The 27,446-nt window shown below is 40.5% G+C and overlaps 1 protein-coding gene across 7 annotated transcripts in view; it reads left to right on the forward strand.

Moving 5' to 3' along the window:
- prkcaa (protein kinase C, alpha, a) overlaps nt 1-27,446 on the forward strand; it is a 141,355-nt gene that overhangs the window by 12,708 nt on the left and 101,201 nt on the right. The gene's annotated exons all lie outside the window — the stretch shown is intronic.

Here is a 27,446-nt window from a genome sequence, read left to right on the forward strand (position 1 = left end):
TCGTGGATGCTTAGTTCAAATATTTCACTGCAGCCACAGAGACCCAAACATCGGCCGATATTGGTGATTTAAAAAAAAAAATAAAATATATATATATATTATCGCTCCAAATAATAAAACTGGTCCGATATCAACAACCGATACTAATAGTAATTAGTTATCTTGTTTCTGTTTCTTTCTGGACGGGGAGGAGGTTTTGTCCTGCAGTATTCGTTTGGTCATGTGACAGTGGTAGTGACGCAGCACAGGATTGTGGGTAGTTCAGCTGAAGCAGCGGTGGAATCAGCGGTGTGGTGTTTCTTTTTCTCAAGGGATCGAAAAGGTAGAAAAATATCGGTAAATATCATTTATCGGTCACAACATTTCTATCGTAATGTTATCGAACCATATGTCAAAGCACTGCGTAGATTTTTGGAAAACCTGATTTCTATAAAATCAGAAGTGAGAGACTAGATTACATAATCTTGAAAAAAAAATTGTAGTGATGATTTAGAGGATGATGCAATATATTTAGATGACTGCTAGGTCTTTACTCGTTTTAATAAGTAACCGTTAAGTTAACGGTTACTTGCAATCTGTGATTTCAGATTGCATGAAAACTGCTCTTATCTCAAGTGAAAACTGAATTTATTCATGTTATTTGAAAGTGTTTTAATTTTTTATGAGTAAGCATTCACACTCTGGGTTTCCAGAAATTATTCAAGCATGAGGACAAAGCTGCATTGTTTTCCTGGGTGTGTTTTTCTCAACACAATGGGTCCGTAATTGCAGAGTAGTAAACTTAAAGCTGAAGGACCTAACTTATTTGTCTGGAGATTTTGGGAGCAAATTGGGTTTTTTCCTTGATATAATTGCGGAGATGTTCAGCGGCTAAAAACCAGGGAAAAAAAGAGAAAAAAAGAAAGTGGTTTATGATGGAGATAGAAAATCCCTTTCGTCCTGGGATTGTCGTAAGCCCCGGGCTTTGGCCGGGGTTATGAATCCATGCCCTCACCGCAACATCTGTTGCATTATCTCTGCTACCTTCTTGACCCCGCTTTTGTTCATGCTTTCACTCCCGCTCTCTGTTTTTTCTTTTTTTTTCTCCCATCTGTTTCAAAGCTCCGGTATGCTTGCAACAGAGGTAGCCATTCATTTGAAAGAGCTTTGATCGGACTCATCTCGTACGTTTACGTAACTTTCTTCCTCCTCTCAACTCAGCGTTTCTGTTTCTTGAGCTCTTTATTGACAAGAAGTCACCCTCTGACCTTTGCTGTGCACTATCGGGATGAAAGATGATGTCTGTATACAACGGCACGGACATATGTAGCCGTCCCATCCCCTGATGGCAAACAAAGGAAATGGCTCGTCAAGTATTTGTTCTTTTGCATGCAGCTCTGTTATGAAAAAGGCTCATTGTGCCATCTGGACTCTGAAACGTCTCCCTGTTAATACCGTTTAAGCCTACAGTTAGACAGCCCTGCATACAGCAGATGAAGATTTGGATGACGAGATCTTTTGTCACTCAAGTGTATGTTTGAGTGGATATTTATGAGACGGAGAGTGATGGGCGCAGAGTTCATTGAAGGGAGCGACTATATTTAGAGGAGATCCTTGGTTCTCTGAAGATAGCTCCTGCTATGCATTGCATACATTCTGTTTATTGGAGGACATTTGCTTGGGCTCTGGAGATGGGCATGTTTGGATTACATAAGAGCATTATCTGGGGATGCACATGTCCCGCAGATGCTATCAAATCAACAACTTCACCAAGGACGCTGTGTTGAGTGCAAAGTGCATAGTGTTTGTTTCTGTGTTTGGATTTCCCGTAAAAGGACTTTTAATAGTCTATTTATTTTAAATGCCTTATTAGTTCAGCTAAAAAACAAAACATTTTAATTCTAAACTGTAGAAAACTTGTATTTCCTGATAAATGCCTTTAACTAACAGAGATTCGTAGTGCAATTAAGTCTGTTAAGATTTTGAAAATGAAACGAGGCGCTGGGTTTGAATCCCAGTTTGAATGTTCACCCCATACATTCACTCTCGGGGAACTTTCTTTAAAAGTTCCCCGGTCTCGGTTCAAAAATGAACCGAGACCGGTTCAAAAATGAACCGGTCTCGGTTGACAGTAAGCGATGGCATTTTGTCCATGTTGATATTTTCTGTTTAAGAAAATGAAAAGTGTTTTTTGTCTCATTTGGCCATGCTCATGTCCCTTTAACCGTCCTGTTGTCTTAAGAAACAGGGTTTTTTTCTTTTTTTTTTACTGTGCACAATTCAAGAGTCGCATTGACCCAGCGTGGGCTTTAACAAGTTTTTTTCGTGGGTGTGGTTTCGGGAACTGACGGTCTGACGGGACAAACCTCCCACTTCTGCTTCCCCACTTCCCTGCTGTCCAACCGTGACATTTGCTGCACCCTGCCTGAGCGTTGCGCTAAGACTGTGGAAGGGTTAAGACGCTCCGCTTTGTGTTGTCTGTCGTCTCGCGACTCCACCCCTTCCAGTTTGTAATAAGAAGCGAAAGAGACGGGGATGTTGAGAAAATGGAGGACATTTCAACGGCGGCGGAGCTGGTCAGAGCAGGACAGAAAGTTCATGTCAGTTGTGTCTCTTTATCTACGTTTCCACTATGAAATGACATCACTTTAATTACCGTAAAGAAATGTTATGAATAAAATCAAAGGCTAAAACACAATCATAAGTAGCAGACATTCTGTTTAAACACTTCTTACCAAGGCTCTCGAATTCTAACTGGTTTCTAGTTAGCATTTTTTCCCGACCAGTGAAGGCATCGTAGTAGTGAGATCTCTGAGCATTTTGGATTTTCCTAAAAGCCTCTTGCCTCTCTTCCTGTTTCACATCAATCAATCTGAGCAGCTGCATTAAGATTAGACCAATCCATTATGACGCCATGCATTATTTATCACCTTAATTCCCTCTGTGCATTTGGGCTAAATGCTGCGTTGGGTTCAAAATGGACCTCATAGTTAAAGTGTATTTGGTGCTGTATGCAAGATGATATTACCTTTGACGAATTGTGATGTTAGTACCAGTTGTTAGCCTCGAAGGAACTGAGAAGTAATTGTCAAATATTTTTTTTAACTCAGCAGTCATGTTCAGCAAAAATATATCCGTGTTATTTATGTCTCTTTGACGCTACACTGCATCTTTCCTGGCTTTCAAACGTAGATTAGATTACGTTCCCTGGCTTTCTGCTGAGAGCCGGACCGGGTTGAAATCTTTCCGTCTCCTGCTTTCTGTTCAAGAGGAACTGCATCCTCTGCGACCTGCATTTTGTGATACACCAAAGCCGAGTCCCATTCCTGATTGCATACTGTCATACCGCGGCACAAATCTGCCTGGTGGATTGATAAGGGGATTTCAGAGGCAGGAAAAGGACCAGCTGAGCAGCCATGGGTGGGATGACGTCTGCGCTCCCGTCGTAGGGCTTATCCCACACCCCGTCTGAGCGATCCCAATTTTCGGATCTGCTTGTCATGATCGAAGAGAAAGATAAAATGTCAGTGGATGCTATTTTTAATTTTTTTGTCACTGCGTGTTTATTCAGACGCTGATTGATTTCGTAGTCGTTCGCCAAAACTTCCATCGTCGCCGATTCACATTCACAGAAGTAAACTGGGAAACAAAGTCTATTTTTAAACAGACAGTGTGCAGGGAGTGTGAAGGAGGAGGAAAGGTTCTACCGGCAGCTTTATGTTGCAGAGGCTGCTCTGCGTTTACGTGCTGATTTTGAGCTCCTGCAGGAGGATGTTTCTGGCAGCAGGGTCATTATGGGTTGAAGTTGAGAATCTCCAGATACATCACAGCGAGCCAAAGCGTTAGTGTCTCACTTTGCACTTTGGTCCCACGAGAATGGTTGTATTTTATTTTTATTGTGGTGAGTTAGCTTTATGAGACCTGACAACAAAAATAGCTGTTATATTATCGTTACTTTGTGACAGCAAACAGAGATGAAAAAGTGCATCAGGTTTTTTTTTAATCATGATTATCTGAATTGACTTTGTCCAAAACTGAGTGAGCTGGTTGTTTTGAGTCATTTTTGACGTTTCAGTAGGAACGGGTAGGACTTACGGTAAAATTGGATTTTAGTTAAAATTTATGGCCTGAGCCTGGTTTGACGTTGGAGCCGAAATTATTTGCTTGATGGTTGGGTCGGTTTAAGGCTTATGTGGTGTGTTTAACAAGCCTACAATACATACACAGAGAAAGCCAAACAAGAATGCATGACATCAAGTTGTGATAATCTACTTATTATAGTCTAAATAGAGGAGTTACCAGCTTATCCTGTTGAGAAAAGAAGGAAAGTAAGGTGCCACTGTTCATTAAACTGTAACAAGCACTGCAGAATAAATCAATCACACATTACTGTTACAACAACCGACAAAACGGAGCTGGAAGACATTCAACAAAAGCTGAAAACTGGAGACTAACACTGCTTGCTTAAATGATGGTTTAAATACAAAACAACTTTATTAAAATAATATCCCTGGTTTACTTTGGGCTCAGGACTATAATTAATGTTAATCAGACACAGTGCCTATTGGTTTGGGTCTGGTTGGATTTTTTCAGGCCCATTTAAACTCTGAATTGTGTTCAAAGAGTCCTTATTGTGATATACTTCTGATTGCAAAAGAGTTTTTGCCAACTTTTTCACATTTTTACACATCTGATTGTGTAAGAGCAAACCTGAGTGTATTGTATTGGACTGTATGTGACCGATCAATATAACATTTATTGGAAAAAACCCCACTGATTAGTGTAGGGTGCATTTCTTATCAGCCATTTTTAAAGTTTTATTTTTAAGTTACAGCTGTAAGTTGTTCAGGTTATTTCTACATCAGCTTTGAATATCTTTACTGACATTTTTGTTTCTTTTTAGAAAAACATCTCAAACTCGGTTGCTTTAAATGGCACTTTTCAAATCTTATCACAGATTCTGAATTCATTTAGAACTTTAATTGGATCATTCTAACACATGAATATTCTGATTTGATCAAATGTTAAGGGTCCAGTATCATACTCTATTTTTTATTTCTGTCCGTCTTCCCATTAACTCTTAGCAGCTTCCCCACAGCATGCTGCTGCCACCGCCTTCTTTTCTGGTTGAACTGGTGTGTTTAGGGTGATGCGCAGAGTTGGCGTTCCTCTACGTTTAACATTATGTGCTCCATAATGTTAACTTTTCCTGTCATCTGACCAGAATACCTGCTTGTGTTGTTTCTTCTACGTTGACAGGATTTGTTACGGACCCGTTCAACATGACAAATCCGGATTTTTTACTCCTCTTTCTTCAGGAGGCGGCTGAGGAAAGAGGAGTCACTGATACTGTGTGTAAATTACGTCAGTGGTGTCATAATGTGACATGTTCAGTAACATTCAAAATATGAAAATAAAAAAATAAATAAAGTCCCTCTGAAGTTCAGGGCACTAGACCAATTTTACATCCATTATTTTTCTTACTTACCGCTGACGGTGCCGTGTGCGATTTGAAGTCTTTTTATGCAGCATTCTTGTAAAACAGCTTGAGAACAAGTGAAAAGGACAAACTGTATGGCATACTGCGATAATCGCTTTGCCATTATCTGTACAAAACGCCGTTTTTCTAATGGACTGCATGTTTTCTTCTGTCGTTAGATTATAATCTTTCCTTTTAGACCGACTGGTTGCGGCTGTTTCACTGTCGTACATTTAGGTTATAAAAGCCTCCTACTTTGTTTTATGACATCTGTGGTATAGAACTAGGAAAATGGGGTTCATTAATGCTTCTAAAGAGATTTGTCATTTTATGCACTAGGAACATAAAGGTTTCGCGTAAGCTTCAGCCTGGTCAGTTTTGTACCGGATGAGAAGGAAAACAGCAGGGAAGTCTATAGGTGTTTTTCTTGCAAATTTTAAACTTTGCGTTTGTTCAAATAAATCTGACTTTTTCAGAAAAAAAAACTTCAGATTTGACCAGATTAGTAATTGTGCTCTTTGTTTAAAGGTGTTTTTAAATAATTAGGCTTAAATGTACTTCTTTTACACTTTTTTTTCCTTTTCTTTTACTTGCTAAAATTTTATTACTCTTAACGTCACATAGTGCAACTTGTCTTGCTTCACTAAAGATCATTGCCTTTTTTGCCTGCTGATTTGAGTGGCGGACATCGTTGACAATCAGCAGTGCATTCTGGGATTAGTAGTTCTTAATACCAGCCTCTTTGTTCCTGTTTGTAGTTCGGTCCTTCGTGGCTCTTAACATATGCCGTACCGCACTCTGATATTAAAACATGCAGATTTAATGTGCTGCTTTCAATTGGTGGCTACTGGCTCATGGGAATGCCCACAGGTCAATGTCTCAGCACCAATTACTCTTATCGTTTATCGATCAGATTTGGTCTTTAATATTATGACTGATCTGCAGCTGCACAAAAGGTTGACGTGCTATTAATTAACGACAGTCGTCCCCTCAGCTTTGAAAGGCAGAAGAAGGAACGACCCTGCAGTACGTTGAGGTTTTGTAATGTTTTTATTACTATTGTCCAACCAAGATAGGCGGACAATTTTGAAGTTGGTTTTTAATTCAATATGTGAGCAGCAAAAAAGGAATTCAAACCTAAATTCAGAAGAAACACTGAAACAATAACAGTATCCCTTTGTGTACAAATATAAATTTTATGTAGTCATCATTGCAGATTAAATATAAATCTAAGCTGAAGCGGTAAAATTGTCATATCGCTGCAATTGGCTGCAGCACCAGTGGATTACTGACGGCTGAATAATCCTACTGATGATGATGATGATGATAACTTTCCCTGAGCTCCATCATCTCTGGCTTCAACAGTAGTTACAACCGTATGCGAGTCTGTAAGCCTGACATGACAAAATGTGCATTTGACACCGCACGCACGCACGCACGCACGCACGCACGCACGCACGCACGCACGCACGCACGCACTACGTTGTCCATTTTGCTGGTGTAGTTTGTTGCAGTTTAAGGAAACGCATACAGAATTGTAAAATGAATTACTTGTAACTCCTGTATTGTTTTAGGTGATGTTGTTGAAGGGAATCTTAACTTTATGCCTACTGGAAACATGCAGCTTAAACTGTAATTACCTTTTTTCTTTTTGATCACTTTCCAGTTGATTTAGTTTCAGTCTTGGCTTCAAAACCTTTTTCGATGCCTCCCTCATCCTGTGGGTTGGTGGTGGGAGGAAGGAAGGAGTCAGAAGTCTTCCTCAGTTGCCATGGAAATAACCCCAAAATCATCACATGGCTAACACCAATACTGACATTCACACCTCTGATCAGACCAAGTAGGATGCTTTTGTGCTATGAGAATCTCCGATGGGTTTTTGTCTTTTGTTTTGACTATTTATAAAGTTCCTGAATGTGACTCTGTAACTGTATCTCGACATAAGGTGAAGGATCGCTCAGCTTTTTCTAAAGCTTCAGGCTTATCATTGTCTAACCATCGTTTGCAAGGACGGGTATCGTAAAACAGAGTTGAATTGATACGGACTTTGGAGGCGTCAATACTTACGGTTGTAACGTACACCAGGAGTTCAAAAGGTCGAAGCTGGAGAACCACTTATAGATTTATGGAACATTGTTGTCGAATCTCTGGACAAACAATCTTTGACGTCTCATCCCTCGTGCAGCTCTGAGTGTGCCAGATGGTGATTTGTCCCAGTGATGATGTATTTTCACTTTACAGGCAGAGTCACCCAGAATTTCGTTTTCTTGTGTTTAAAGCCTTCACATTCATGGTGCTTACGCACCATGCCCAGGACATTTGGAAGAGACATCTCCGCTTCAAATGTTTATATTCTGGGACAGAAACGACTACAGTCGTAGAAGCGTCACCCATTTACATCAATCAAATTTCGATCGATAAACTCTTTATTCCTCACAAGCACCTATTTGTTCTAGTCGAGGTCTTATGTAGCAGAGGAAAGTGTTCAACCCTTGTATCTTTAGTTCCCACTTACTTTATTACACATTCGTATCAGATAAGCTATAATGCACTATAACTCAACCAAGCAGCTGCAGCTTTCATTTTATGATGAACCCAACTTGGATCAAGACCAAACACCAAGTAGTTTTTAGCTCTAGAAAAACACACAATACAACAAAAGAAAAATAATAATTATCTTTATGTTTGGCAGCAGTAAAGAGTTGATGTCACATCAAGTATTTCAAATATAATCTTCAGGGACAGATGGCCAAAACGCTTTTAGATTAAATTTAATGCAATGTTGAAATGTTTGAGCGATAGAGACACCACGATTCTGATCTACAGGAGGTGGACACATCTTATAGATCAATATAGGCTTGTGCCCGTGCAGCATTTGTGCCTTTTTAAATCAAATTCGTAACAAATCAATAGTATTTCATACAATGCCTAAAACTTAAGCGGGGATGAGGAGGCCCACAACAAGGACACGTTGGATTCCAGCAGATTTACTAAGAAACAGCCATTTGCTGATTGGTTTCCATCCTGTCGTCTGAATCCCAAACTTCGAAAACCCAATTTTAGTTGCCCTTTCTCCTGAACACAGGATACACTCAGTGATGGTTATGTTCATCATTTCTAAAGATGATCAGATTGGCGAAAACGACAGACGGCAGCCTTTATCTTTCATAATCATAATTGGTGCTATTGTTTCGATTAGAATGGCTCCAATCAAGGATTACAAATGACTATGGACGAAATAATAAACCCTGCTGGGCCTGACCGCTCAACTTCCCATGGAAAAAAAAATGCATTTAGGAAAAATTATTTTTTTACATTTTTTTTTCTAAACGAAGTGAAATAAAAGATTTACCTTCCAGAGGTGCTCGCTACTTTGGTGCGGGAGCAGAATGCTTTTAAAGCGGAGAGGGTTTGGCTAATCCGTGGGGAGGTGCCCCACTGAACATTACTAGAGATTAGAGAAAGATATTACTATCTGAATGCATTAGAGGTATATTAGACGGCTCCGTGATGGAACACGGACTAATGCACAGGCTCTGAATTCTGGTGTAATCGGCGTTTAATTGCCATGAGTTTTGTTGTAATAATGGCATTATCTAATGGAAGAGCCGCGGAAGGTTTTGTATCAAGAAAAGACGAGACAAACGGGGAAAGGCAGAGCTCTTGTCATAGATGAGGGACTCCCACTTTCTGATGATTATCCAGGCTGGCTGGATGTTTTTTTTTGTATCTAGCCTGATGACACAAAAAGCCCTTGTTTGATGCTTTCAGCTGTAAAATACCCTGATTTAGTGTAAAACTTTGTGTTTTTCAGTTGTTGTCTACAGGTTATTTTCGATGCCTTGCATACGTTGCAACGTATGTTGCACATGCAACGTATGCAAGGCATACGTTGCCTTGCAAGGCATACGTATGCCTTGGCATACGTTGCCTTACCCTAACCCTAACCCTAGCTTCTGTTCAAGTTGAACTTCTTCTGTTCAAGTTCAACTTGAACAGAAGAAGTTGAATTTCTTCTGTTCAACTATGTTTTCAATTAGGAGGGAACCCAAGCGAACAATGACTTTCATTTACCGCCACATAATCAGATTTATGTTGGCTGAGGAATGTTTCATTGGATCAAATAAATCTCGTTCAGCATTTGAACACCAATGTGAAAAACTAATGCATGTATATCTGCAGGTCACCTATCGTGTTCTGATCTCAGCTGCAGTCATAAATCTGAAAATTCTGGTCCTTCAATTCAAGCCAAAGCCCACTACACTAAATTTCTTTCGCGCTGAATTTCCTGCCGCTCAAATGTTGATTTTTTTTTCTTTCCCCATTAAATTGTTGCTGTGGTTTTGTGAATGTCAACAGGACAGTGATGAAGACTTCAATGTTGTGAGTGTAACTGAAACAGGCAGATCATTACCAAAAGTCCTGAGGCGGACCTCTTTTTCTTTTTTTTTTTTTTTAACCCAACTGGATCTTTACTGTTCAGATAATCTAGGCAAATGTTTTTAGCATTTAGCGTTTCCAAAAGTTTGGTCCAGTTCCCAGCTAGGGGGAGTGGATCACTGTGTCTGGGGACTTGAGTCAAGTTTTTTTTGTACAGCACAAGGCAGTTCAAAGTGCTTTTCATCATAAAAATGTAATACACTCATCAATTATGAAACGAACATGATGGCATTTTGTCAAACGCCATCATCAAAATCATCAAAGAAATGCACATCAAATATATTGATCATGGCTGCACTTACTGTTAATCAGAGGCAACTTTAGCCTTGATTTAAAGGAAGTCAGTGTTTCAGCTGTTTTGCAGTTTTCTGGAAGTTTGTTCCAGATTTGTGGTGTGTAGAAGCTGAATGCTGCTTCTCCATGTTTGGTTCTGGGGATGCAGAGCAGAACCAGAAGCAGAAGACCTGAGGGGTCTGGAAGGTTGATGGAACAACAACAACAGTTTTAAAATTTTTTTAAATGTATTTTGGTGCTAAGCCATTCACTGATTTATAAACCAACAAAAGTATAAATGTAAGGGCATATGCAAGCTAGAAATATTTCAGGGCCTGAACCATGTCAGTACATTCATAGTTGACAATTGATTAGCTTTAACCGACACTTTGTTTAATTATTAAAGCAAAAGCCAAAGTCCACTGTAGCCAAATAACATTTGATTAATGTGTACCACTGCTTTATACTAGAAGCATTGATTTTTTTTGTTGTTGTTGTGCTTTTCCTTTGATTATAGTTTACGCCCTTTAAGGTCTACTTCAATCGAACAGCATGCATTTCTGATAACACCGGGAGCAAAGTTCAGCTACCAGAAACATAATTATCCTTTGACGAATTGCCTCGTCTCCAAAAACATCTCGGTTTTGCTGCCAGCAAAATGAATGCAAACAAAACGAAGCCAACATTACAGGAATTATTGATAGTAAATGAGAACTGACTTCAGCCTGATTCAGCACAAGATGACAAACTCGGTTAAATTACTAAAATATGTCGTAACGTTAGGGCCGAGTGTTGGATTGGAATCTGATAATGTTCAACTATTCTATTATTTCACTTACCGTTTTTCCGCACTATAAGGCGCACCGGTTTATAAGGCGCATCTTCATTGAATGGCCTATTTTAAAACTTTTTTCATATATAAGGTGCACCGCATTATAAGGCGCATAGAATAGACGCTACAGTGAGGGTTGCCACGCGATTTGTTCCGTACTCTACAAATGTGGATGTATAATAATAAAGAAGTGATCCCCGAGTATTTTATATAGTAGTCTGCCCCAGTCATTGTTTCACTCACGGTGTTGGTGTTGCGATATTGTGCCCAACTGCTTTCTGGGTAACACAGACCAACCGACACGCTGCCGCCGCAGTCTCTGTCTCTCTTCCCCCGCCCCCCGGCTTTAAATGTATAGGGGCTGGTCCCTTGGTAACCGTAGTCGAAGCACCCGGATGAATATCTAAAGCCACTTTGTTGACATAAAGAATGTCAACAAAACAGTCCGACTCCGGTCGGCGAGGAGAGCCTTCCGCGACTGGGCCGGGGCGTCTCCGTTTAAAGTTGCGTTCATGCAGGAAAGAAAAAAAAAATCGAATACCAAAGATATAAACAGGTAGTCTACAGACAAGGTATAAAGAACCTATAAAAGTTTTATGAGACAACTTATCAGTGAATTGAAGTATTTTACAATATCCTGTTGTTTAAACTGATCTTTTACAATCACTTTACAAAGTTCCCGTGTCTAGTGTAAAGTGCAACTACGGTTTCAAACGATGCTTTAATTTGTTACCTCCAAACCTAATAAACTACGGCTGAAACCAGTGATGATTAATAGTATTAATCATGGTTGTGATTTGCTCGATTAGTTGGTGATTATATCAACAATTTATCAATCGATTAACCATTTACAGACTCAAATAAAAGCCATTTGCTGAAAGAACACTCTCAGAGAAGTAATTAAGCCAAAACTGTACAAATAATTTACAAAAAGTGTTCATATTTTGCATTTAAGATAAACAAACTTCTTCTTTGTCTGTAAATATGTTCTGCTCAGAAGTTGCAAGCAATAAAATTTTTTTTCTTATTTTAAAAACATTGTTTTAATCTTTTAATGTATTTCTGATACTTTATAAAATAAGCTTAAGTGGTTAAATAAAAAAATCTGCAGAAACTGACATTTGTATTCAATTAATCAGAATAACCGAAAGAATAATCGATTACTAAAAAAGAATAATAATTTCCCTACTTCGCTGTAGCCCTAAAATAAAATGAAAGGTGTTGAAAACCAACCTGAGCTTCATCACTGCTAAAGGTATTCAGTTTTGAATGAATGGTGGCTGTTTCCCATCAATTACCTATCGGATAACTCTCAATCTGCAGGCTGTTGAGTTTTGTTTGCAGGATCGGTGGAAAGGAAACGGGCTCCTAAAGTGCGATGACGGCCCATGTTGTTGTCCACGCTGTGACTCAGCGTTTGGTATCCAGCTTTTGGGAATGAATCATAACGGACATACAGTATGTGGGGGGGGAAAAAAAAGGTGTTGGTTGCTCAACTCGGAGACGGCTCCCGTCAGAACCGAGGTAGTAATACAGCCGACGTGTGTCAGAATGCGTTTCACTCCTCGGGTTCCAGCGCAGCACGACGGCCATGTGTGTCTGTTTGCTGAGCACACAGCCTCCTGTCATCTCTTTTGTTTACTGTCTGCATGGCTGCATAATCCCTGTGTTTAATCCCCCACTTTTGAGGATTAGGCTAATGGAGTACAACATCGTTTTTGCCTGGGTAAAAATCTTTTGCCGGAGAAAAGCCATTTGCCAAACAGACATTGTTCTGCGACTGGTTGAGAGTACGAGCTGCACAGATACTGTTGATAATGAGCTGTTTCCCAGAACACGTCGGACACGACTTGGTCTATCATGAGCCATCGTTGGTCTAGAGGGAGGTAGATTACCAGTTGGCCCATATTGCTCACCCCTAATTGGCCAGGAGTTAGACTAATTGTGATTTAGTTACACACAATATTGCACACAATATTGTTTTTGTTGGATATTTTCTATGTTAAAAACATACACTCTTTAAATATATCTATATATTTTCTATATAAGAAATATAAAACATCTATATTTTTCTCCAAAGTGACGATATGAAACTCCAGCAACAGGTGAAATTCTGGAAGCTTTTATACAAATCCTCACAAAAGTACCAATAAATGTGGATGTGCGTTTGAAAATATGAAAAGCTTGAGGTGCTTTTACCTCAGACCTGTTATTTTTCACCTGAAATAAATAAGAATACCTCTGACTGCATACAAGGGGTCAGCTGGGTTTGAAGGGACTTTGGATGAGCATTTTTGCCAAGCCAAGGAAAACATTCCAGGTTATATTCACTGGAAGCTGACCGTGCTCCTATGTTTTTATTAAAGGATCAGCACACATCAGATTTCTCAGATTTCTGTGCAGCTTTTTGAACTTTATTGCTGGGTTTATGTGTGAATAGGAAGGAATGGACTGTCGTTATGATTGCTGACCCGTCATTCCTCAAACTTGCTTACATAATCAGTCACCCTTTTAAATCAAATTACCATCAGTCTTTTTCCCTAACGACGTGCAATCAATCAAATGTATCATTCAAATTCATTTCAGGCTCCACATTATCACAAAAACAATGCACTTGTCAAAAATGATTATTACATTTTTACTTTACTACCTCACCATATTCTGCTTTGCAGGTAAATTTTGTGCTGTCTCTTGACTGGTACTTGATTCCAGACCTTTTGAATGCTGAATTCAAATTCGTTGTGCAAGCTTGTTTTGAAAATCAGTGCAAGATAAAACCCAGAGCAGCCGCATGAACTGACTTGTGGTTCGTATGGAATATCCTATGGAAGATGCTGCCATTTCCCAACACTGCAAAGGTACGAAATGGCACAGCCCTAAAAAGACCAACAGCAAAAACAGATGGCAACCCAACTTTTCTCTTCACATTTTTGGACCATTTTTGGTTCTGGGAGCTCAGTTGGACATCTTTTCTTGCACTGCTTGAAATGTACTTTTATCTAACTTATAGGTTAAATTAACTTTTTTCAGCTTTTCATCATGCTATTTCCACATAAAAAACCATACCTGAAGTGATGCTTTGTTTTTTTTTCATGAATGTTTGAGCAATCCTTTAATCTCTAGTGGCAACCATTTAAGGAAAGAGTAGGAGCTTCTTAAAGAGACAGAGGTCAATTTCAAGGCGCTAAATTTCTTTTTAGTTATATTTGATAAACACAACATTTTCATATCTGAAGGTAACGAAGTTACTTCTCTGTGGTATAAGATGGCACTATGCGACTGGTAAATACATAACACCCTTACTTTAAGATGAGCACAAAAAAATTATACAACACGTCCTCTGAAGCACAATCAGTAGTTCGGTCGCCTTTGTTTCTCATTAGCTTGGTTGTAAATGTGATTTTTATAAGTCATTTTAATTTCTAATTGCCAAAGTAAATTCAAAGGATTAGATCTGAACCCCCTCAGATTAGAAACAAAACATCCTTCATGAAATTGTTTCTTGATTTTACTGCTTGGTTTAACCGTTTCTTCAGTCCTGTGATGATGTGTGTGTTTTCATTGGACATCAAACATAGCAACAGATAGAAAGAATCACTTTTCAAACTTGACCTATAGCGTCATATATCACATGGCCATCTCATTACGTGATTTGCTTTCAAAACAATATAAGTAGATTAGCTTGTGGTCCAGATTCTTTTCGCTGTTTATGAATACAAAATCATTTTCTTCCTGATTGCTTTTTCCTTTCTAAATCCTGCAGTCGGCTGGGCTTACACACCATATGTCATCACTTCATCACTACCCTGTGCAGCAAAGCCCACTCTGCAGGATACATACTGACTGTTTAGGCTCTGTGACAGCCTCCTTTAGCCAGACAAATCAAAGGTGTGTAGTGTTTGCTTGGGATATAAAGATTCTTAAGAACGTCTCTCGTCTTTGCTTGAACTTAAATACTTAAAGGATAAGTTGACAGGTTATGATGTTAATCCTGTCCTGTTGTTAGTTTCCATATGTGGCTATTTTAAAATCTCCTCGCTTGTCGAATTTGCATGTTCTCCTGCTAACTTGGCCCAGTTTTCTCCCTCGTAATGAAAACATAAACGTTCGCTTCTTGACTAACTTTGAGATCTATTAAAGAGATGCGTCTGTGGGTTTATCCTCACCAAAGACCGACGTCGCTGCTGCTGATAAAGGTAGGCGATAACAATCCCAAAGACAAAAGGACGGGAACGCTGTCGGTAATTGCGAAACCCAAAATTAGCAGTAAAAGCTGATGAATCTTTCTCGCAATCACTATTAATTCCTAGTCAGCCCCCAGGCTTCATTTAGTGCATCGAATGAATGTGTGCTTAGTGTTTAGGGTCCACCCCTGAGCTCATTTCAAAGGGCCATTGCACAAAATTAGTCACAGTATTTTCTCTGTTAGTGAGCTGGAGGCGCCGTCTTGAGCTGGAGCGCTGATATAATCGAGTTAAAGCACTCTGAAACACTGTAGAAAGCTTTGATTATGAGCAGAGCATTTGCGGTGTGATGTGTCGTGTGCTTTATTTTTGCATCGTCTGACCAGAGAACCTTCCTCCAAACCATAAGAGTGACTTCATATTGGTTAGAACCATGCACTTTTTTGTCTTCTACTTCATGGTTATGCCCTACTTTGTGCAGATTTGTTGCATAAATTCCCAATAGAACACATTAAAGCTACAGTAGGTAACTTTTATAAAAAAAAAGTAGATGTTTTTTTTTACATATTTTAAAAAAATGGTCTAATCTGTAAAAAAAAAGAAGAAAAAAAACCTTGTTTTGTGGTCCTACTGTCAATTGCAGAAATGCAGAAACTGGTTGTTTCTTAGTCAGAAACAACCAGTCAGAGCCGGGGAGGGTTTTAGTGGTCAAGCTCATGTATGCACTACTCATACCCTTCTGCTTGCTTCTTGCTACTCCATAGCTTCTCCCCCACAGCGGAGCCTTCCACGAATGCACAAGCTAGTTGGTGAAGCCACCGATTACGGCGGATAAACATATTTCCTGTAATGTTAGGTTGCGTCTCCACCACTAGCACACTGAGCAGCACATACACAAGTGTTATTGACGAGGTTGTTTCTGACAGGTAGCGGCGTATTTCTGCAGATGGCAGTAGCACCACAGCTCAATTTTTTCAAATTTTTTCTGTCTAATATTAAACTTTCACAACATAGTGACAGTTTTAACAAATATGTCAAAAAAAATATCCATAATTGTTTTTTTTAATAAAAGTTACTTATGGCTTCAAAGTTTTAGTTGCAGTGTGGAAATGTGTGAGAATGGGTGTGAATATATTTAGCTAAGCACTGCGTCCACCACCCTGTGAGGCTGTGATGAAAGGCCTCCTCCATTAAGAAGGGCACCTTTCACTCCTATTTACTTTACACACTCCGTCAGCCTCAGCCGGGTGCCCCGCTCACACACTTTACGTAAACACGGACCACACATGCTCCAGCTCTGCTGCCGGCGCAGATAACGAGCTCCGGCGTCACCGTCACAAACCGACGGCTCCCTGTCGTTTCCCTTGCAACCACCGTTCCGACACCGCCTGTCTGCTTTCTCTGTGTGTCGCTCGGATTTCTACAACCCGGTAATTGAGCTTATTTTGCCTCAAGGGACGCGACTGTGTGACATTTGATACAGGAAAGGGGCACTGGAACACCCTAAGAAACTGCCTGCTACATTTGTCAACTCTCTCTCCCCTGTGAAATGAACTTTGTTCAGGGAAGTGTCAGGGAGATAATGATGCGTTGCCCACCAGCGTGTTTATGTGTGCGAGCAGCGCTGGAAAGAGGAAAAAGGTCAGCATGCAGAGTCTTATTCAGGAGGTTTGTTTAGGGATGTGCCTCTTTTCTACGTTGTCAGAAAAGGGAGGGTTTGTGTCATCCTTGGGAAAAAAATAGAAAAGCAGAGATGGGCTGTGAGTCTCCAAACAAGACTTGGAACTTTAATGAATGCGTAAGCGTTGAGTCGTCGAACCTCAACGCTATTATTAGCCTCTATTTCTCTGTCTTTTTGTGACAAACGCCTTTTTTTAAATTTTATTTTATTCTTTTTCAGCGGATAGTCCTCGAAGCAAAGTAAGTTGACCACTTTGCAGTCCTGAAGAGGTGGGGAATATATCAGAATAATTTTTTTTCACCAGGACTTCTGGAAGCCACAAAATAAAAATAAATATTTAATGAAGGCAGGAAGAAGGCCAGACGAGCACAGAGAGGGATAGGCCACTTTGCCAGACGACCAGATTTCTGTGTCAGGGCGAGTTGAAAACCAGCATGAGGTCATCTGTCACTTTCTCACAGGGTGCTAATTTTAGCATCATCACCCTCATCTTTCCCCCTTCTGTCCCCCCTCTTCCTCCCCGCCCTCCATCTCACCATTTAACACTGGCTGCTGCGGCTGCTCGCCTCCCTCTGTGTCGGCTCTCTGGTGGTTAAAGGGTGACACCTTCAAAAAAGAAAGGAAAAAATAGCGATGGGGTGTGTGTTTTCAGTCGACGTGCGACATCGCTAGACAACAATGCACAACTTAAGTGGGTGTGAACCCGTGCCTGGTGGTTGACGCGGCTCAGACAGCGGAGATGAGGGTTGTGTTTTTAAATTAATAGTTGTGTGTTATTCATAGCGTTGTGTGAAACAAATTGGCAGGAATGAAGCCACTCATAGATGTTCTGAATAATTTGTGTGCAAACTGCATGACTGTAATATTGTTCATGTCACACACACACAGTGATGTGTGTGATGTGCTGTCTGAAGGAGAGAATTATGCTATGTAAAATTCACATGTTCAAGTTTTTCGTACACGTATTTGGTTTCTTGCTGCTTCTACAAACAGACCAAGCACTTAAAAAAAAAGAAAAGAAACACCCAGCCGCCTTTTGGCAATAAGTTGACATCTTTTTGCTGTCTGGAAAACGAGCTGGTTTTACCACTGTATGCGCTGTACAATGGCTGCTGGACAGCAGAAATATTTTGTTGTTCACTTTCCATCCAGACTCCACTTATTGCATTCTCGTCGGTTGTGCTGGAGGCTCCACTTCTGCTTTTCAAAGACGTACAACTGTAAAATTACGCCTCTGTTTGCGGCCATTTACGCGTGCGATTGTAAACGTTGAGTTGGAGGGTGTGGCCTGCAGCTGCCTATTTGGATTTAAAGTGACAATACGCCCTAAAACAGCTCATTCTGAAAGGAGCTCAAAATAGGCATTTGCAAAAAAAATATTTTGTATACCCCATATACCTATCGTAGTCTGTTGAAGGAAACATAGGAGGCCACGTTTAACTTTTTTTGCCTTGTGCTAGTGGCCACTAATAGTGGACCTAATTGAAAAGGCATTTACAGGACGCAATTTGCAAATCCTGTAGCAGGGTGTTACATGTGACGTCAGGGCTGACAGCATGTCAGAACATGCTACATGTATTTTATACATACGGATTTGCTCACCTTCTGCTTTTTAATGTGTCCCATTTTATAGCGCTCTGCTATGACTGCTGCCTTGGGACTTCTAGTAAATAGACAAGGGAATGTCAATGTGTGGTGTTTTGGGAAAAAGAGAGTCCCATTCGCCTGCATTGCATTTGCACTTTAGTCTTTGCTATAGTGATGATTGCAACATAAATTCATTTTTACGACCTTATTAGCACATCTTTGCATGTGCATATGTTTCTGCTCCTAAATTGCTGTCTGATAGTTTGACTTTAACACGGTTTTAGAGCCAGCAAACAAAAAAGTTCCAATGATTGTGGCAGTGAAATGTTTATTCTTTCATGTTTAAAGTGGCTTCAAAGGAACAAATGTTTTTACTGACTTCTGTCTTTCCATCTTGACCGTCACATAATCCTCCTTGTAAGTCTATGTTTGCTTCTGGCAGAAATCCGTTTCTAGGATATATAATTAGCCGTTCTATTAATTGGTCTCTTTGGGGTGTTTTTGAAGTGATTTGTAAGGTTGTGTTGTTGTACACCTAAGGGCCGTTTTGATTTTAATCGCTATTGTTTCCACACTCCTTCAAAAGTCCTTCCCCTCCTGATGATTAATTTGCATAATCACTCAATTCTCATCTCTATCAGAAGCATCAAATTCGCCGTCCAATGAGCGGGCGTAATTCTTTTAATTCGTTTTTGTTTGTGTGTGTGGCGTCCACCTGAACTCAAAACACGGTCAATTACCGTTTTTGTGTCGCACGTGAACGACGGTCTCGATTAATCTGCTTTTAATGTCAATCACTTAACGAGGCATTGTGGCATCTGGCAGCTGGCTGTTATGGAGATGAACTGGAATACGCCCATTTCCTGACATGCAATCAGTCACTGCTTCCTTTGCACAAATACCCTCCTTCCTGCTCTCCCATTACTGGTTATTATTTTCTGTGACAGGAAGTCGGAGGCTGATATGGACGGACACTAAACTGTCTTTTAGCGGCCTCACTTTTGGTGGCAGAGAAATCATCGGATGAGCGCACCAAACGTCTTCTCGTCTCTGGTGTCCGAATTATTCAGCTTTAGTCTCATATTCCAGCCTAATGCAAAATGTCATTTTTCAGCGTGTAATTTGGTGCATCAATGAAATGTTTTGGAGATTTTGTCTCAGTTGTTTTCGAACTAATACAACCAGTTTTTTTATTGTCATTTTTTATGAAAATAAGAGTTTTTTTGTGATTTCATTGGGAGCTAATAACTCTGACCTTATTCGGTCAGTCATGCACCTTGGTATCAAAAGAACCAATAGCCTGCAGTAGGTGTAGTGATGACATGGTAGTGTTTTTAGAGACTTCTTTTAGCATCTTGCAGACTGCTCTCAGGGTGAAATTGCTCTGACACCCAGAGCTCGGCATGTTGGCTCTTGTCCTTCGATTGTACATGCTAATTTTGAGTGAACTCTTAAAATGTCACAAAAGAAATGTCAAGTTAAGTGTGTCTCCTTTGTCTGCAAAACGCCTGGGTGGATCTAGCCCCGCTTTCTAGATGTAGCTCCTCCTCTGAGCTGCAGTTTTCAAGTTTCTGCCTCACAGAGCAGCCCTCCCCCACTTCCCATCTCAGCTCCTTCAGACTAGCCAGTAGCTATTAGCAAACACCTGGAGCAACTGCTCCTCTGCTGAGCTCATTATACGAACTAAGTCTCTGTTCAGCTCTGGTGAAAACCTTGTTAAAAGGTTAATGGAGGAGCGATATAGCGATGACTTCCTGAAAGCGGAGTTTCAGAAAGAGGAGGAGTTTTTAAAGCGGCAGAGACCCAATTTCAAGGCGTTAAACCACAAAGTCAAATTTCTTTTAAGTCATAATTGACATATGTAGCATTTTTTAATCAACTTAGGTTAACTTAGCGACTTGACCGTGCTATAAAATGGCACGATACTGCCAGGAAAACATGTAACACTGGCTCTTTCAAAGATTGTCTAGTCTGTTTCAATTTTATTGAGGGGAACATCTCTGGGGTGTTATCAGCTGTTGTTTTCTTTTCTTTCCCCTAAAGAATAGACAGATTGTTGTGGAGGAAACAATAACTCCAACGTGTCACTCAAAGCCATCGACTGTGCCAGGCAAACATTAGTTCTAGGCTGTGTGCACCGTAGGCGCCACAGTCATATGACCTCCCTATTTGCATTGGTAAGCCTGCTTTCTGCCGTCTACCTTTTGTTTGCCTTGTTGACAAAGGATGTGGTTGATTTCAGCAGCATGCCTTGCGAGGCAAGCCTCCTCATAGCTGTGCTCCCTTTTGCCTCTCTGGGCTAATGCTATTTTCTCAAAACCACAGAGTAACTGTCAGAGCCTTTTTTTCTTTTTTTTTTTTTCCTGCTTTGGCATTTGTCGCGCGCTGCGACAGTGAAGTACGAAGCCTTTGTTTGTTCAGCGTTAACAAGCATGATGGCGTGCTGGAGATAAATCTGCCGCCGGACCAGCACAAAACGTGGAAGTAGGAAAATAAAAGAAGAAGGAAGAAAGGAAGGAAGAGAGTAAAAGAAAAGGGAGAAAAAATAGAGGAGTTGTTACATAAGTGGCAACAGTCCTGTAGGGACAACTTGGAGCGTCTCCAGCTCCGTGGTGTGCACCTCCCCTCGTATTTTCACACACCCACCCACACAGACCCACTCGCTGCACGGCTGAGGAGTGTAATGTCCTGTCTGACTGCAGGCTGGAAGAACCACAATAAGCAGCTTTCCTGGCCAGCTGACCACAGCCGAGGGAGCTGAAGGAACAGGGGAAGCACTTTGTGAAGTAGAGGGTTGTGAGCTGCAGCACAAGGCGCCACTTGTGGTATCAGAGCGAGTTTTTACCCTTCCCACCCAGGCTCTCTGGTTCGCACCGAACCTGAGGAAACATCTAACTTTTATACCAACTGCTCTTACTCACGTCTGGCTAGGAATTATTTAAATTTCTGTTCCAATACGTGCTGCCTCCTTCTCTCACTTTCTCCTCATACACTTTAACTTTCACTTCCTCTAATCATTTTCTTTGTGGTTTAACTTTCTCTTATGCTTCCTACGCGTCTCTCGACGTCCTGGGTGCCAGAGTGCACGGACGTGTTTCTCTGCTTTTTTGACTTCTGGCTGACTGCTGTGCACACAGCTTTTAGTGTCCCTGCATGCCGGCGCGGTTCGGAAAAATACATGTTTTTCTTTCACATTTGTCGTCGTATTTTGACAAATGTTCACTCTTGGGTGTTAAGTCTGAATTGAATAACAAAAATTCAAGGTTTTCAGCGATGCCTGTTGAAAATATGCAAACTTATTATTATTTTTTTAAATATGGGTGCAGTCAATGATTTTAATGACTAGATGTAACAAATTGGTTTGGAGTGCATCAAATCCTAAGCCGGGTTTTGGCTCATGACAGAAGACGAGCTAATTCTTTGCCCAAGTTCTTTAAGCCATTGTAGTTCTTTACTTTAGACCTTAGATATGAAGTTTTAAAAATCTCCTCTGATGCATTACATTGACCTTTACAAAAGCAGTAGATGAATTGCTTGGCATTGTTTTAAATTAGGGCTGCAATCTTATTAGCGCCATGTGTAATTGCAACATTAATTTAGTCGATCTGCCTTTGTTAGACGTTGCATTGAACTGTGTTTAGCTCAGCTGACATCAAGTACTTTCAGCGCCCTCAGGACAAACATTCCCAATCACACCTGAAGAAACACCTCCACCTTTCTGGTCTGCGTTTCCCTGCCTTGTTGATCCTGTCAGCTCAGTTTATGTGTAAAGAATCATGTCAACTTTCCTTTGGATAAACCATTTTGCCCACATGCTAAGCTGTTTGGACAAAGGAATTTGTGCAGCTTCCAACACATCTTACCTCGTCGTTTACAGACTTCAGGGTAATGGAAGTGACAGAGACCAGCTTGTTTGATGCCACCCTCTGTAATCTTATTATTATAATTATTATTTATGACCTCTCTCTCTCCCAATGCTAGCCTCTATGGGACGGTGGCGAACCACTGTGCGAGGATGTGGGTACTTTCTGTACATGGCTGCGTGTCGACTGATGGTTCATTGTTCGACTGTTCACTGTATATAAACCTGTTTTTAGCAAGTAAGCTAACAATTGCAGCTGTGAAAAAGAGAATACATATTATTACAATGATTATAATTTTATCGAGTTGACAAAAATAACAGCGGGATCACTGTACTTTTTCATAAATGTGAAGGATTTTGCTTTCTGCCATGACCTACTTTATGTGTAGCCTTTGCTTAGAGGAATGAATTGTTTTCAGGGTTTTTTAAGGTAAGAGGAAGCAGTGAAATTCCAGTCTGCTGCCACTAAAACTATTTTTCACTGAAAGGTCATCACCTCCGTTTTCCATTCATCGTCCCGCTCTGTCGTGGTCGTCTAATTTATGTTCCGGAGTAGAGCTACGAAATGCAGAGATCGATGCGTTTTGGCTGAATCCAAAGTTAATCTGAGGAGGAGTCGCCGGTGCGGACGAAGCGCAGATCTGACGGCAAAAAATAGAAAACAGTTCATTTTCTCTCCACAGCTCCCCTGCTCAAGTTTCCACCGTTCATTAATTACCCGCCTTGCAGCGGTCGTGCTTTACTGTTGAGGAAAGTAGACTTCATTTCCACATCATCTGTAATCAGCTGCACTTCCTGTGTCACACGAAGCTCCGTGAATCGGACAGATATTGTCGGTATAAAAGCTCACTCAGCTTTTTTTTCTCCTTTGGACCTCTTCCTGTCACATGTCACCGGGAAGCCGTGTGTGTTTTGTCTGCAGATCCTTCATCGCATGTCCTGCTCAGTTACAGTTTGCAGCTCCAGGTTCAAACTCACTGAAGGCAGGTTTGAATATATCAGAACATCTACATCAACGTTTGTTTGCTGGCACTAAACCTGAAATTGGTTGCAACTGTCTGTTCTGTTTATCAAATTCATTTTTTAAATGTCTTTTGGCCTCTCTTCCCCCTCCTCTCCTGCTGTGCTTGTTGTCGATCCAAAAGGAGGCCGGTAGTTGGCTGTTCGCATCGCTCTCGCCGAAACAGCTCTTGAGCTATAATTGCACAAAAGCAGGCAGAAGCTGACTAATTAGATGGAGACGCACAAAAACGTGCTGTTATTTATACATCTCCCTGCACTACAGCACACTCCAACATAACAGGTGAATATTATACCGTAAACGAGAATAATTCTGCACTGAAAACAGGCAATGGGACAAATGGGAACAAAAGTACATTCATACGGATATTAAAAAGGAATTTTAGCGTCATCATCCGTGCTTTCCAAACCATCGCCGCACCAGAGTGGGTTAAAAAAAAAAAAAAAAACAGACCTGCAGCTTAGTACAATATTAATACAGGATCACAGTATAAATAATGAATACCCAATGGGTGTAATTTCATAATATTACATACGAGCTGCAGAGACTTACTTTAATATGTTGGATCAGAAATATTACACACATATGCTCCCAAACATAATAAAAGCCTGAATGAAACAACCTCATCAAATCCAGAAGCGGCACGAGTTTTGCCTTTCAGGTTGAAATCGACGAGAAATTTCACATCAATTCTCCTAAAACTGTTTATATCTGCCTCACAGTTTTTATATCCAGAGACGGAGATGTCTAAATTACTGATGGGGGATAAAAACCGATCGCTTCATAATCGAGACGAGGGAAAAGAGGAAAACTTTAGTCTTCATTTGACTTCGTTTGGTTGCTTTCATTGTAAAGCAGTTTTAGTCAAATCTTCTATTTGGTATTTCTCTAACAAGCTTAATCTCAGCCGCCGTGTTGGCGAAATACGGTCAGAGCTTTTTCATAAATTCAGAGGGCTTTAATGCAGTTTATAGGCATAAATATCTTTCCACATTCTGTTGTTGTTCTCCCATATAAATCTGAGCATTTGTCACTGCATGTTTATATGGAAACTACTTATAAATATTTCATGATCATATGTTTTGCTCATGAGCATTTTACGCTGAGCAGATGCGCCGGTTCTTGCCTCTGTGGGGTGTGTTTTCCTAGTCCTGCTGGGAGATTACAGGCTCTGCGGTGGATTAGCCCCGCCTTTCTGAAATCCAATTAAGACTCTCCCCTATCAGTGACTTCAAATCTCAGGCAGGTCAAGGTTGCTGGAGAGTTCATTGAGAAGGGATGTTTCTGTTTTTACAGATTGACATTAACATTGGTATTGAACGATGTTTGTTAATTTTAAAAATATCAGTTTTGGCCTCATAAGTAAAGCAATTCTGATATTAATAACCAATGTTTATTTTCATCTTGTTGTCACTTGTGTCTGAGTTTTGGGACAGAAATAAAAAAGGTGGACCAGGTGGGATTTGTTTCGGCATGTGAGTGTGATGCAGCAAAGAATTGTGGGATGTTTAATTGAAGCGAAGAAAAGATGGAGAAACAGAATGTAATAGTATCGGCCACAGCAACAATGTTAATATCGGATATCAATATCGACCAAAATGTTGACATTGATGCATTCCTTTCCCGGTGAGACAAAATATATCAAGTTCAGAAGCTGATTTAATAATTTGAGGCTTTAATTTCTGTCATACTGTTCTTAAAACACAAACCCGTTTGTAACATTCTTCTTTAAGAGTCACAAAGAAATGTGATTTGTATCACTAAACTGCACACAGTGACGACATTTAATCAGATTTCTAAATAGGTACTTATTTATGCTCTCATAGAAGAAACAGTGGAGAAAATAGTAAAACTTAACAATCCCAACAATACGACAGTTTTGGACAGTTTTAAAATATCATTCTCATCACGTTAAGAAATTTATCACGATAAATAATAAACGATACGATAAATGCCCACCCCAACTTAGACTTCCTCTAAAAACAATAAGTGTTGACAACCAACAAGACAAGTTCACTCAACATTATTTTCTTTCTTTCTTCAAAATAAGAGTCTCACGCAAAAATCCAGTAGGATGAAATGGTTTAAATCTACAGCCCATCATGAGCATTATAGCTTAGACTTAATTCACCAAATGAGACTGATTGCTCAGAGTGACTGGAAAGCCCTTTGTGAAACGGATACCGCTTTCATAATAAATATAATAATGTGGCGTTTTAATGTCCCCAATGTTTACAGTCAGCTCTTGGTAATGACTTCATGCGGCTTGCGTTGAGCTGTACTTTCCACCTTTGCTCGTGTTTACAAAGCATGAACCTACATCATTCTCATGTTTAGTGGAAGACCTTTTAAAACCAAAGACTGCTATTGCCTCTAACTGGTCTTAAATGCGCCGCAGCTTTAGTGCTAAACCAAAATCTGCATGCTGGGTGTCGAGTTGTCTGTGGAGAAAAAAATCCAAAGTAAAGCCAGCTGTGTCTGCTCTCTCTGGGTCTGGAACAGGAGGCCGGGCCCGGCCCTGGAAGCCTGCTGGGAGGGGAAGCTGCAGAGTTGTTTTAAGATCCTCCTCTGGTGGAAAAACAGCAACACATGCTTTCATCTGCATTGGGGAAGATAAACAAAGAATCGTTTATCTAAGGTTGTTCTTCGTTTTAAAAGTTTACAAGGTTTCGAAAAAGAAATTTTTTAAAAAAAGAAAAAAGTCCTGGTGTTGACTTTTGCCTCTCTATAGTCATACTGAGGTACTGTTAGCTGTGGGCTGATTGTTTTAATAAACTGGTGTTGCTTTTGTGTGCAGTTGTGTTTGGCTTGGCGATGATATTTCTAATGACATTTTAATGGGAGCTAATTGCAAAGCAGCAGCATCACTTCAAGACATGCAATGATTGTGTTTCACTCTTGAATTAGATGAGTAAGGACACATTGAAAAGATAAAGATGCACCTTAAAGCAGTGTTAAAATTATGTTGAACATTAACTTCTTTTGGTCTGAGTTTACCGCTAGCAGCAGAAATAACTTGTGGTCTTTTAGCAAAGACAAGAGAAATCCCACAACCACTAAAATCTGATGCCAATCCATTTCCTTTTCACTTTATGAAGGAAGTTGTGCTCATGTCTTCTTCCGAGGTTTTATTTGGCGAGAGCGATGCAAACAGCCAACTACCGGCCTCCTTTTGGGTCGACAACAAGCCCAGCAGGAGGGGCGGTTCTTGGTGCAGCGCCTCCGACAGGTGCGTGGGGGAATGGATTTTTCAAATGGTTTGGATTGTTTGACACAGTGCCCTGCACCAGCTGAAAATGTAACAAATGTTGCAATTTTGGCCCCCCAATCAAACCGAGTCAACCAGGTGTGAAAACAACTAAGCACTCAATCTAACCTCAGACTATGAGGTGTAAAAACGACCCTAGCTCTGTTTGACCCACCCGAGGCGCATTTGTCAATATAATCCAATGAGATTCGAGGTTGTAAAAACAGATGAGAGTACGACAAAAGCTCAGAGTCTGAATACTTTTTCTTGGCGCTGTACGGATTGGTTTGTGTGGCAGTATATGCTGAATACTTGTTGAGAATCGGGGTGAGAGAGTTCAGTCATTTCTCCTACAATCTCCCTCTCAGGCTCAGACGGGACCGCTTGTTAAATACTCACTTCACCGAAAGTTCCCAGAGTTCATAGCTTCCAGCTTTTTAACTCACCCAGAGCAACCAAAGACACTAACTTTTTATGCTGGCTCAATTCTCATCAGAATGAGCTATGCGTGCACAAAATTGACTCTGCGCCTCGGCTCTGCCGGCGAGGGGAGAATGATTCTGTTCGCACTCTTTCACGTCCCTCCTGCGCGTGTATAAACGACGGCGCTATTTTGGAATCACTGGCTCATCTGTTCTCTCGAGTGCGTCCTGAACTTTGTCAAAGTTTGCTCTGAGTTGTAGCAGCGTTCAGGAGGAAATGAGAGCCACAGCCACTTCCATTAGACGTTTGTAACTAGACACTCGGTGCTGCTGTACTCATTCGCGCCGTTCAGAGTTATCCTTATTTTCCGCCGATTTCCCTCTTTCCAAAGCCATTAGCAGCAATTGAATGAACCGCTTTAAATCCCCAAAGCCCCTC

Source organism: Poecilia reticulata, chromosome 1, assembly GCF_904066995.2.
Source record: "Poecilia reticulata chromosome 1, P_reticulata-male-v2, whole genome shotgun sequence".
Lineage (NCBI taxonomy): Eukaryota > Metazoa > Chordata > Actinopteri > Cyprinodontiformes > Poeciliidae > Poecilia > Poecilia reticulata.